A 14,466-nucleotide genomic window follows, 5' to 3' on the forward strand; every position below is an offset into this window, starting at 1 on the left:
GGGGATACCTCTCTGAATTGCTCCTCCCAAGGTTTCTTCAATTTTTTCCCCTGTTGGGAGTTTTTCTGGGAGTTTTTCCTTGTCTTCCTTGAAGGTTGGTTGAGGGGCAGTTCTATGGGCGCATGTGAAGCCCTCTGTGACATGCTTGCGTGTAAAAAGGGCTATACAAATAAATTTGATTTGATTTGATACAGGTGGTAGAGAGTGAGTCAGAGGCAGGGGCAGCATGCAGGGGCAGTGGAGACAGCTCTGTTGCTGAGGTGAGTGCTGAAAGGTGACAAATAGTTGAAGATGTCCCATTGCTTATTGGGAAGTTTAGTTTTCAAAATATTTTTATGTCCAGCCCCTCAGTATATGTATAACAACTACGGTAAATAGTTGTGGTAAATGCACCAGAATGCGGGAACTTGCATCTAATCTAACTTTTCAACCCCAGTGTACTCTGTTGCTTAGCGACGTCAGCTGATTTGAAGCCTAAAGAATGTTCAAAGTCTATGAAGTTCAACGTCTTTGGCGAACTATTTTTCTGCTGATCAACAATACGAATGGTAACAAATACATTGTAAAAAGACACACTGTGTTATGTTATTTTTGTTGGCAAATAGCCGTGTAATAAGCGGGATAATATAGGCTATAGAACACCGGTCATTATAGGGAAAATAAGCCCCTTCAGGGTGTGCTAAGGAAGAATTCGAGTGGCACTGTGTAGATCTGAATTGTCAAGGGATATGGTTTTAATACAATTTATTAGACTATACAATTACATAAACAAAGCTTTGTTGATCAGTCTCAACGAAGGAGGTGCCATCCACACAGGTCGTTCGCAGGAGTGATGCCAACCATCACACATGCACTGCCTTATATAAACTTAAGATCAAATGGCATTCTATAAGGTCAATCAATCAATGTAGCAAACTCTGTGATTGGCTAACTCAACTTAGTGACAGTTTGAAACAATACATCTCCGGTGTGTCCCAAAGTTCTTTGATGTCACAGCTCTCTCCAGAGCAGTAGATAATAAAGCCACAGGGGTTGACCAGTCAAATGGTCAACTGTCCTTTGTGTGACCATCTTCAAACAATCCTTTTAATTAACACAAACAATGAAACAGGACACAGTTCTTCTAGCCAAAGTTCAGAGCAACTGTCTCATTGACCCCTTACAGTAACCAGAGGACAGAAGGCCATATAAGATGCTTCACCCATCCCCCAGGGCAAGCTGCCCACAGAGCCATCAGCACCTCACATTCCTTTGAACTCAACTTAATGATCTTCCCTTCCTGTCTCTTACCAATGAACATAGAAGATTATAGATTTCATACACATACATCTATGCATATGACCAACATTTCCATTACATTTCCATTCTTTTTTTTTTTTTTTAAACAACACCATAACTCAAACTAAACTTAAAAATAAAAATCAACATCAAAATAAGTATGCAATGCAACTCAGTAAAAAACATCCATACCGAATACAAACATACACAAAGCAAATGTATTCCCATCAATCTAAACATACCCTTATATTTAGAACATCAGAAGCAAACACATTAATATGTTCTTCTGTAAATCTGATTTCATGCTATCATTCACATTGACCTCTTCTTCCATCTTCAGTTGACTGTAGGCAATCTTCTTTCAGGCAGTGTAGTCTTAGTCGAACCAATTGCAAACGACGATCAAATTGCTCACAGCAACTTTCAAAGAACTGCACTATGCGCACAGACTCTGAGTTTTCCTTGGTACTACGCAGAACGCGCATCCTCTCCTTCCGTCTCCAGGCAAGGCGCACGCTCACAATGGTTAGCGTGTATCCACGTTGCTCTCCCCTCGATCCTAACCGCCGAATTAGTCGTCAAGAGAATCTGGTATGGCACCAGGACTTGCGTTTCAGGTCCTTCACCACGATCCAGTCCCCTGGTATCAAATTATGCAGCGGTCCAGTCACCGGAAGAAGAATAACCTCCACCTGCCTGTGAATCTCACACAAAGTACACTACAAAGGGTTGCACAGTGATAAACAAGCACATTCTCACAAAGGTCAGTTAAGTTAGTAAAGTTAACTGACTTTGTCATGCCCTCTGCCCCCTAGTGGCGGGTCGTTTGTGTTCCCCGGTTGTGGGTGTGGCCATGGTCTCCGGTCCCAATTACCCACTCACTCTGCCTCAGTCTTCACACCTGTCTCCCATCAACTCATCAGCCCTGCAGTTTATCAACCCTGGTTTTCCCATCATTCATCGCCGGATAATAGTTTTGTCTACCCTCGGTAGTATGCTCCCGGTTCCTGTTAAGACTATTTGTTGTGTTATTCCTGAACTAACTTTTTGCCTGTGCCTCCAGGATCACCAACCTTGCCTCCCAGCCAGACCCCGTACAGCCTACCCTGCCGTCCTGTCTGTTTTTGTCATCACCATCAGTCCCCTCTGCACTTACCCCAACATTAAACCCCTCTGGACCTTCCCTCAGTTTTTTTGCGTGTCTGTGTTGTGCACTTGGGTCCACCACCACCACCACCCCGTAACAGACTTCTTGTCGTCCGACTTCATCTTCAAATCCCATTTTCTCATTCAACTGAAGTAATTGACACAATGTTGACTCCTATCAACTCCAAAATAACTTCCTTAACCAAGTGTGACCCATTATCATTATATATCCTCAAAGAAAAATCTAATTGAAGAATAATCTAAATTACCAAAGCTGGCCACTGAGCCAAAATCTGCTAGAGACGTCTAAACTTACCATCCAACAACCATTACAATATCACATCTCCAAAATATAACTCTAAAAAATCCATCTATCAATACTCAAATAGTTTCTCAAACCTTAACTTTGAAGCTTAACGTGTTAAATTCCTTTTCCCATATTACTTGTTCCACCAGAGTCTGACAAAATGAATGTGCATTCATTACAAATCCCCTTTTATGTTAAAATGAATATATCACACAAACTGTAGAGGCATGATCTTTCCATGTGTTAACTGAGCAAAATCTCAAGATAAATGTGTTATGCAGACCATACAACCTCCAATTCATTCTCATATCCTTCCTTTTTCCAAAACGCATTTTCCTGTGGATTAGTCCAAATCTCCATTCCACCATTCCTTTCTCCATTTGTCTGCTGCATTCTGTAATTCTTGTAAAATATACTCAAACAAAAACACAATTCTCACTCTGGGTTAAATACAGTCAACCATTTTCAATTTAGCAGTATTTCATCAAACCCCCACAATCTTACCACAGAGCCAAACTTCTGCTAAAGTCATAAAACCATAAAACCCCCATAGTCACTTTCTGTTTGGATCAGTCAGTCATCAGTCAGTCATAAATTACTAAACGTCATCTCTTCCTCTCTAAGAAGCCCGCGCTTCCCTTAAAGAATCTGTGACAAATATTGCAACAAACTCACACAACAATTTTTCTCAAGACTCCTATAAACCCAATTTTTTTAAGTTAAGCTTATCAGAACATGGCAACACCATCTCAGCACTTCCTGTAAACATATGTCAACATCAAAAACATATTCTAGTTAGTTCATCATTGCTTGCAGGCAATCTAGAAACCTTCTCCAGCTAGTTTCAGCACTAGCATTTCCCTGTGAAATAATCATCATTGTTAGAGTGAATCCCACATTTGCATACATCAAGTTGTTCTACAGGTGAAAAGAAGAAACTCCCTGTTTCCATACCTTTCCCAAATTCATATGTAACACCAATGATGTATTTAACCATCAGCTAATGTGTTTAACTCTTTTCCCTTTTATGAATTGACAAGCTTACACTGAAGCAACCAACTTTTGAACCAATCTTTAGAGAATCAAACTATTTTAGAAAACAACCAAATTAAGAATAACCTCAACTTTTAATCTCTTATTATCTTTTCTTAAAAACACTTTAAGAACCGTTCAAATTACTACCTTTATATTTGAGATTCTCTTCTATTTTTTTGTATTTAAATTCACCAAATCAAATCTCTCATTGTCCAAGACATTAGAAAAACCATCCACTACCCCAAATCAGAATTTAATCTGCATGATTCCAAAATGAAACATAAATCTTAGCCAAACTTATACCCCCTATATATTTCTATATAGGTTAGATATGTAGAGCTTCATAATTTGCTTTGGCTGCAGTCCAAAACAGGCTAATTAGCACAAACCATCATAACCACAATTTATCAGACATAATGAGTCTTCCGAAATCATTTAAAACCCAAAAGTTATAATAACCCTCTTCATGCACCAATACCACAATAAAACATCCTCATCACAGCCTAACTGTTCATCCCAAACATTGTGACAGGCTCTGATAAAACACCCAAATAAAACTTAAAACCATATTACAATCAAACTCAAATAAAAATACATTGTAATAATTTTCTCTTTCTCATTTCAAAACCAAATTACATCCAAAACTCTATCAAACTCTTAAAAACCTTAGATTTTACTTTTTTTAACTTAAAATGTTTGCCCATATACTTCTTCAAAGCATATGCATAGTTCCTTTTTCTTTTTAAACCTTTAAATTCACAATCTAACAAAAGAAACATAACCCCATAAAACAAAACCTTGTTCTTTAACTTTTCAAATGTCTTATCAAAGCATGTAATACAGAATACTCCTTTGAATATTCTTATATGTACCAGCCAAAACACCCTTAGCATGCGTAATGCACGGATCTCAAATCTCAAATTGGCAGACCAAAAACCCCAAAATGAAAACATTTAACTTTACTATTTTGTAGTTTGTATATGGTTTAATGTAACACTTCTCACTTTTACTCTTAGTTTTACTCAATGAATCAACTCAAATAAACATAGCTTATCTATCAGCACGCATTTTAAACTCGAATCAAACAAGCGCTCTGGGACAGAGCAATACTCTGAAACTTTTTTCTTTTTTTTTGTTTTGACAACACAGATGGTTGGCGCTTACCTTCTCTTCACTTATCACCTCTGTAAGATCTCAACGTAACGGGACTCTGTTTTAGCCCCCATGCACCTTTCTCCATTTCTCCTCGGAATTTCTAACACATAAAATGTACTCAAACAAACAAAAACCTTGTTAACAAATGTATCAAAATACTCATCACGAAACATTTTCAAAAGCAACCAAATTAGTAGCCTATGTAAAACTCGCTCCAAAATCATCTATTACTCTAAATGTGCGTTTTTGTCAATTTCTCAAATTTACATCTGCGCATGCGTCATACGCTTCCCATCCTGGATCTCAAATGTCAAGCTGTAATTCCTTTACTAGCCTGTACCCGCCGCCATCGCTGTTGAGTCTGTCTGTAAATTTGTTAGCTACAAATGTCGCTACCACAATTGCAAATTCCACTTCCTAGACTCTCCTCGGTCTCCGGACAGCAAAATGCACTTTCTCCACGTTTTCGTTGTTAGCCATTAGCTAGCTAACAAAGTCACAGCTTTGATCTTTTCCTCTCAGATCCCAAAGCTATCCTAACAATTTGTAACAGACTTCGTTCAACAGGCTGGCCTAAAACGGAACTAAAATCATATCAACCTTTCTAATCACGTCTTCATAACCCTTTACATATTTCTTTAAACAACCATCACATCTGTGAACTTCCCACACAAATGAAAATAAAAACCATCGATTGCTTCCATGTCAATGGATATCTAGTACGCACATGTTAAAATCAAACGTAGATATTACAGTAACCTCATTCACTTAACACAAAACCAAAGCAACATTTCCAGATAAATTAAATACATAGGCCTAAACAAAAAATATTCCTTTAACAACGTAAACTGAAATTTCCGTTTGAACACATAAAAACTCTATAAACGTTTCAATAACCTTGGATTGTAATTCTTCGAATGAATATCGCTTTCGTTGCCAAAACTGGCCTTTACCAATTATCTGACCCAAGAAACGAAATTTAGCAGCGCAATAGCCTACTATCCAATATCGAATCAAGCTCATAAAGATAGAAACTCGGTCTGTACATGATTTCCAAATCAAAAGTATGCCAACTCACAATATTTTCTTAACTTTGACAAAGAAACAGAAACACACATGTGTTTTCAAACCAATACATTTCTCTTTTCAACGTCAAATTCTCTTTAGATGAGTGTATTATTTTTTTATTTTTTTTTCACTCATGATGCTGTGGGCCACTGCACGCAGAATGAGCCGTTAGACTCAAGCGCATGCGCCTCTTTTAAAATGGAGAATTCAGCCAAAGAATTAACATTAGCATTTTCAAAAACAGACTGTCTCCATCCTCAAAACAAATCTGACAGATGTAAAATCTAACATCAAATATCGGTTAACACACAGTTGTAAAACAATATAACAAGCCAATTGTCTCTCCTCTACCAACAATGTCATAACCGATAAACATCCATAATAATCTGAAGAGAATATAACAAAGTCTCTCCCAAGTGTTTCATCTGTGTACGTATGTCAATCATAGTAGCCTTCGTCACCAGTTCGGACCTCAACTTCCGGTCACGAACCTCTCTGATTTGCGAGTTGGCCCCCAATTTCCAGAAAACTTTCAACAGTGATGACACATCTCAGTACATTCACGTCCATAATGCTCAATACACCCAATCAAACCACACATTTTGTGCTCAACATAGATTGACCATTCCTATCCAATCGTGTTGGCCTAACTTTGTGTCTTCGACTTTGCTAGGCTACATGTTCTCCAACCACATTTAAACATGTTCTGCATTCACCTTGATCAATCGTAACTCAGTGCTATCCCTCGAGACAGAAGCAATGCCACCCAAGCCTATAACATTCTTAAACTCGTTCGGGGACTCAAACCCTTTTGTACCGGAGGGGACTTTAACTTCTCCTTCTTAGGGACTCAAACCCTTTTGTACCGGAGGGGACTTTAACTTCTCCTTCTTTTGAATAATAGGCAATAGTGCAATAGTGCAAGTCAAAGCACAAGCCGCAATCTTTGCAGGAATCCAAAGCAGATCTATAAACAAATTCCAGGATCCTGCTTTCTTGACTTATCTTAGACAACCGTCTGTCAGAGAACACTTCAGTCGTAAGACAAACGTCTGACCTCACGTTCGTAGTTTGTTCTCGCTTTGCCAGCAAAACCTCCTGCGCATCCACCCGCTAACCACTACGGGCTACGGATGAATATCCTACCCACCGCAAAGTTTGTCTGCGGAACAGCCATACAATTTGAATCGTGAATCTGTGTGGAAATAGATGAAAATTTCCCCACACTATCTGTTCTAATATCTATTTCTCTTTGACTCTACCTGCCTCCATCCAATTCTGAAAAGCCATCCAATCAAGCTTACATCTATTATTTTCCAAATCGTGTAACAATTTCTCTCTGCACAAGCTTTTCATAATTTCACAACAAAATGACCCCACACTCCGAAATCCACATATATCAATCCATATTTGCATTTGCAATAAACTATCGTTACCATACTTTTGCTTCATGTAATCGATGTTTGGGCAGGCTAATTCTGCCTCCAGAACATCTTTAGCCCTATTCATTTTCGAATTACAATCCATATTTGAACACATTGAACCAACAATAACCAACGAAGGAAAGACACAATTACGACCTTCCTTTCTTTTTTTTTTTCTCTCAAATTCCGATTTCACAACTTGTCAATGAACATATACCCTTACTGAATAGCCTACAATCGTAAATTACAAACGTTCAAACCAAAATAAAAAATAATTTAAAATTTTGATTTTTGTAATTTGTAGATATAGCTTTTACGTTGACACCATTAATTACTACCCATACTTCTTTTAACCTCAAAAAAACATAACTTGCAAGTAAAACAAAAATAAACATGAACGCGCGTGTCAAAACTCAAACCTTTATTCTGAAAATCCCTCAAAATACTTCTAACTTTTTTCTTTTTTACCAAATTCAGGGACTCAAACCCTTTGAAAACACTCAGCTGATTACCTCACTAGTATACTTTTACTCTCTGGACTTAGAATCACGTTTAGGCCACGTTAATAAATGAGAACTGATGTTATGACCACCAAAGCCAATACAACTTCTCAAACTATCACAAACCCAAATATTCTAGTCCTTAGGGTCTCCAAGAAACACATAACACGATATCACATGTGAGTTTTTCTCCCTCTATGTGTTGTTTTGTCAAACACACAACCTCTATGTATGTCCGTCGACACACTCTGCAGATTTGTTTTTTACGACTCTCACGTAAAAGATAGGTTTAACAACCTTACCTTATTAATTCGTACGACTTCACATGTACAGGACACTGTTCCTCTGACAACTGCCCAATTACTAACTTTTAACCGAATTATTGACAATAGCCTATAACCATATTTAGACAATTCAATATCACACAGTGACCAAAAAGAATATCTCACCTGTTCCTTTAAGATCCCGCGTCAGCAACAGCGCAACCAGTAAAACTCCCCTAGAATCGGCCCCACTGTCTCCGTCCAATTTTGGAGGTTAAGGCAGCTGTTCCAGCCGGACTGATCAAATCGCCATCAGAGGGAGAAGTCTGTTAAACACTGAGCAGACGAGGATCCCGAGTTCCGGCACCAATTGCTAAGGAAGAATTCGAGTGGCACTGTGTAGATCTGAATAGTCAAGGGATATGGTTTTAATACAATTTATTAGACTATACAATTACAAACAAAGCTTTGTTGATCAGTCTCAACGAAGGAGGTGCCATCCACACAGGTCGTTCGCAGGAGTGATGCCAACCATCACACATGCACTGCCTTATATAAACTTAAGATCAAATGGCATTCTATAAGGTCAATCAATCAATGTAGCAAACTCTGTGATTGGCTAACTCAACTTAGTGACAGTTTGAAACAATACATCTCCGGTGTGTCCCAAAGTTCTTTGATGTCACAGCTCTCTCCAGAGCAGTAGATAATAAAGCCACAGGGGTTGACCAGTCAAATGGTCAACTGTCCTTTGTGTGACCATCTTCAAACAATCCTTTTAATTAACACAAACAATGAAACAGGACACAGTTCTTCTAGCCAAAGTTCAGAGCAACTGTCTCATTGACCCCTTACAGTAACCAGAGGACAGAAGGCCATATAAGATGCTTCACCCATCCCCCAGGGCAAGCTGCCCACAGAGCCATCAGCACCTCACATTCCTTTGAACTCAACTTAATGATCTTCCCTTCCTGTCTCTTACCAATGAACATAGAAGATTATAGATTTCATACACATACATCTATGCATATGACCAACATTTCCATTACAGGTGAAAACCCCTCCGCTTCGCGTCGGGGTGCTGTTCGCCCTGTCGGGGCTTAATTTCCCCATAATGACCGGTGTTCTACACATTATCCCTTACAAAAGAAACATTCTAATTTCCGGCGCTTTCAAACAATCAGTGAAGTGTGGATAGCAACGGCAGCTAGCTTGCCTCTAGCAAACTGCTTTTGAATTAGCCATGTCCGCCTAAATTAATATGGAATTTATCTACGTTTTGGGGGGCTTATTTTCAGTTAGCAGACGGTACTATTTGAATCGCAATTCCATCAGAAATACTGCCAGTGACAACGTTGTTACAGCAGCTTGTTTCAAAGGGGGTTTCTTGTTTCAAAGGGTGTCCTTAATGAATTATGCAATAGGCTCTGTGCACAATCGTACTGACGAACTTCCGCTGTAGCCAAAATTCGGGAAATCAGTTTCCGGTTTACTGGAGACCATCACCTGAGTTTCCAAAATGCTCAGCTTTTGTAGATGTCTCCAAGAACTGGCTTAAATAAGCGTCAGTGACGTCCATCGCATCGTAAATGCTTTTTTCCCCTGCTACAACAAGCAAGCGGGACAAGGGATTCAAACTGTACATATCCAGTTATCTGCACAACTATGAGCGTAAGTAGTATAATGTGGTGTTCCGGTCGGCTAGCGTCTAAGCAAGTTAGCGATGTGTTCATTTTAGTGTAGTACAGAAGCTTGTTTTTCTTTATTTGAAACGCTAACTGTCCATTGTTATGTATTATCATTTGTATTTCTGCCCCTCTCTATCCATAATTGTTTTTATTTTAAACATGGTAGCATAATATAGCCCGATAGCCCAAATTTTGGCTACAGCGGAAGTTCGTCAGTACGATTGTGCACAGAGCCTATATGAGTAGGCTAAATGCTTGAAATTATCACTAGATGGGAAAACGGACCCACCTGCAAACGACGCAAGCAAGCACACCCTACAATTTCCCCAGGAATTGTACCCTCTCTAGTTATTGTTTGTTTTCGCGCCCCTAAGGCTCAGTCAATATTTGGACTACATACACAACCTTGATGTCAAAAGGTTCGTCTTGGTCACGATTGCGTTAGTTCTGTTGGGATTTATGTTCCGTTGCACGGTTTAGGTTTCTGTGGCAAAAGTTAAGCTAACGGTGGCTAACTTGCTAGCCACAGTCACTGACGTCACTAACGTCATGAAAACTCGCGTGACTATCTCTAGCAGAACATTAGTTTAGCAGTTCGTTAACTTCTGGGAGATAGACTAACTGCTTTACTGCAAGGCAGCTGCAGAAACGCCCCAAGCAAAGAGACCTGGGTGATAACTATTTGCTCATTGGGTTTGCTTTGCCTTTGGCAAGGGCCCAACCATTGTTATCTCACATATATATTATTATTGCTTTTCAACTTCTCAGTTCTTCCGCCGTTTTTTGGCCTTTAACTAGTCCTGCATACTTTCACCGATTCCTAAAATTTTGGAATCAAAACGTTCAGCTCCTTCAGGAGATGATGGCTATGACTTTTGGTATTTCTCACTTTTATACTTATTAAAGAATTAAGGTTTCTGTGCAAATTGTTCTCCCATTAAAAGTAATGGTAAATCCTTTCAAATCATTAAAAAGATTCCTCCTCTTTCAAACTTAACTACTTCAGCATACTTTCAGCTAGAGACACCATTCAACCTTTAAAATGTTCACAAGACATTCAGCTATTCCCAAATGATTCAGCTTTTTCAAATATTCAGGCACACTCTGCTGGCTGCTCTATTTCTGATATTCAACTAAATTGTCAAACACATTCCTCTGACGTTCATATAGTTTAACTTACAGAAACAAGTTATACCTTAAAATGTAGGAAGACTTGTCCTCTTTCAGCCAATGTAACTACTAAAGAGCTCACATTTACAGATTTTCAGCTTTGAGCCTTGAAGCGAGAGCGGCCTTTCAAATTCTCTCACTAACTTCAATGGAGAGGTTGGTAAAATTCGTCAGAGAAGGCCGAAAGGAAGACGATTTTAAAACTGCCAGTAGAGTCGTATTTCTGACCGCACAGACATATAAAGGACATCTCTGGTTTCGGCAGAGTCTTGGGTCTCGGAAAATATCCTCATTTTTTGGATTGGACGTATAGTTTTGCGTCTAGGTTAACTTGTTTGAGGTGTGGATTCCAGCTAAATTTGTTATTCTCTCTGCCCAGCTCGTTAGCGATCACAGCTGCGCCATCACCGTGGCAACCAAACAGACACGCACCATGAAAGCAGAATTGGGTAACGTTTTGGAAACTGCCAAAAGAGTTGTATTTCTGACCGCACAGACACATAAAGGATATCAATGGTTTTGGCAGAGTCTTGGGTCTCGCAAAATATCCTTATTTTTGGGATTGGACTTTCAGTTTTGCGTCTAGGTTACCTTGTTTGAGGTGTGGATGCTAGGTAAATGTTTGTTATTGTCTTATAATCGAGCTAGCACGATGGCTCTCCATAACTAAAAACTGATCGACCTTTTTCTTCCACTATCGACCAAATTTGCCAAAAAAGGTATGTACATTGAGCTTAAAGTGTACATAATCTAGCTAGATCGTTTTTATTTTAGCAAGTTTTACAGAAATCTGCAAAGATAGAGGCTCGACTGTCATAGCTGACCGTCACGAAGAGCCAAACCAGGGCTGGGGTAATGTTTGCTGCAGCTGGCGTTAATCCTACGAACAAACGCTTCGTAACTGGAAAGTTTTTACTTTAAATTGACGATATTGAACACAGATGTAAAGTGTTTTACTCTAAATATCTTCTCCGTTTTCAATTTGAAGTAGTAGATCTACTTATGTAAGAAATCTTCCATTGCATCCTCTCTCTAGCTTCACGCCTTCGGTCATTATTCACGCCTACGGTGTTAATACATGTACCACTTTGACACACTTGCAAAAAATGATCCGCTGGTTAGATGTAGCATGATATTGGGGTGTGCTTGCCTTTCGGCGAGCACAAACCATTGTTATCTCACATATATATTATTATTATTATTATTATTATTGTTTATTTTCGCGCCCCTAAGGCTCAGTCAATATTTGGACTACATAGACAACGTCGATGTCAAAAGGTTCGTCTTGGTCGCGATTGCGTTGGTTCTATTGGGATTTATGTTCCGTTGCACTGAGTTATATAACTCAGTGTAGAGTACAACGGCACTTAAGAATGCTTGATTAGACCTGATGTTAGTTTCCTCCAGGATCACAATGACTCTTATTGAGAGACTTGTTGCTCTTGTAGGTTAGTTATAACAAAGTTAACTCTTGATTTCACTCGCTGTGAAATATTTTACTGTTGATTGTTCTCCTACAGGTACAGTCTTGCACTTTTTGGGGTTCATGTTGTTTTAATTTATAACTTGTATAACTGCATGATCTTATGGGTCTTCCCTTTAGCACTAGTTTATTTTTTTGACATACACAATGTATGCTTCATGTTTTGGATGCTTGCAATGTTTGGGACTACCCCGTTGTTATGATCAGTGACATATGCTCTTTTGTAAAGCTCTCTCTTGCAGACGCTTTGGATAAAAGCGTCTGCTAAATGCATAAATGTAATGTAATGTACTTTTGGAAACAGTAGTCTACTATTTCACTGAAGAATTAGCATCATGACATTAGCCTCTGTTACCCGGGCAACACACACTACAGCGGTAGATCTGTTTTCAATCGTTAAAATAAACATTACTCACAAATACATTTTTGTTGTAGGATTTATTATGACGTTATATTACAAGTAAACGAATTGTGGGTGAGATTATCATTACCTGTGGTTTCAAACCAGTGTAGCTCACTGCAACGCTGTAGCCTAGTCTAGTAGCAAACAAAAACATCTACAGTGCAGGCACAGCTGTTTACAGGAAGTCAAACGGCGGCACACAATCGGCACTACCCTTACTTAAATCAAAAGTCTTTCAATAGTTGAAACTATCTGACTACTGACTTCTAACCTAAACTCCATTGCCACAGTCTAAACTTGTCAATCTGTTCATGAAAATAATTAATTTCAGCCTAAACCGTACAGCAGAACGTTAAATTGAATTCAACCAACGCAATCGCTACAGAGACGAACACAGTCTAGTACTGTCCTGTAGTAGTACAATTTACCGGGGCAGCTTCTCCACACAGGCCTTACTTAAATCAAAAGTCTTTCAATAGTTGAAACTATCTGACTACTGACTTCTAACCTAAACTCCATTGCCACAGTCTAAACTTGTCAATCTGTTCATGAAAATAATTAATTTCAGCCTAAACCGTACAGCAGAACGTTAAATTGAATTCAACCAACGCAATCGCTACAGAGACGAACACAGTCTAGTACTGTCCTGTAGTAGTACAATTTACCGGGGCAGCTTCTCCACACAGGGCTATTTTGCGTTGTTATTGACAATGATCGCTACCACTGAGCTTTTTATGAATTAGGGTTTTTCCCCTAAATAAATGTCAAGCTTATTTACGTTTATGGGGGTATATTTTTCAGTTAACAGATGGTACTATTTGAATCGCGATCCCATCTGAGATAACTATATGTCCGGTAACGTCGTTGTTAGAATAAGCTTCAAAGGGGGTTCTTTATTAATGAATGAATGCAATATGAGTAGGCTAAATGCCAGATTGTTTTTTTTTACATTGGTCTGCCAAATGTATTTGTTTTGATTCAGCTATGAGGCTGCTCCCTCTTGCAGGGGAAATGAGGAGACAATTATTTCATTCTACTCTTCACTCTTAGTATTTTGGGTTGTAAATGAGCAGAAACAAATTATGCTTTAAATCTATGTAATCTTTATAAATAATAAGTAGGCAATGCATTTTTGATATAAAATATAGCCTATAGAAATATCAGTTGTAAAAATGTCATTAAAAAACGGACCCCTGTGCAACCGACGCAAGCAAGCACACCCTACAATTTCCCCAGAAATTGTACCCTCTCTTCTATGTGGTTTGCTGGCACAACATTAATGTGTGTAATTGACAACGTGTCACATGACAGTTTACACTTTTTGGCACATTTGGCTTTCCATTTTCCAAAGTTAAAGTCTTGCTTGAATCATTATTAATCATTATTACAACCAATATGTAAATAATATGTAAATTATTACAACTAATAAATAAGAACCATGGATATTTGGAGCTGTAGCAATGCACAGATACTGTAACGCTACAGGAATAGTTCTCACACAACTAAGATCACTCTGCTCTTATCAATTATACAAATGACAGATAAA

This window comes from Hypomesus transpacificus, chromosome 4, assembly GCF_021917145.1.
Source record: "Hypomesus transpacificus isolate Combined female chromosome 4, fHypTra1, whole genome shotgun sequence".
In the NCBI taxonomy this organism is placed as follows: domain Eukaryota; kingdom Metazoa; phylum Chordata; class Actinopteri; order Osmeriformes; family Osmeridae; genus Hypomesus; species Hypomesus transpacificus.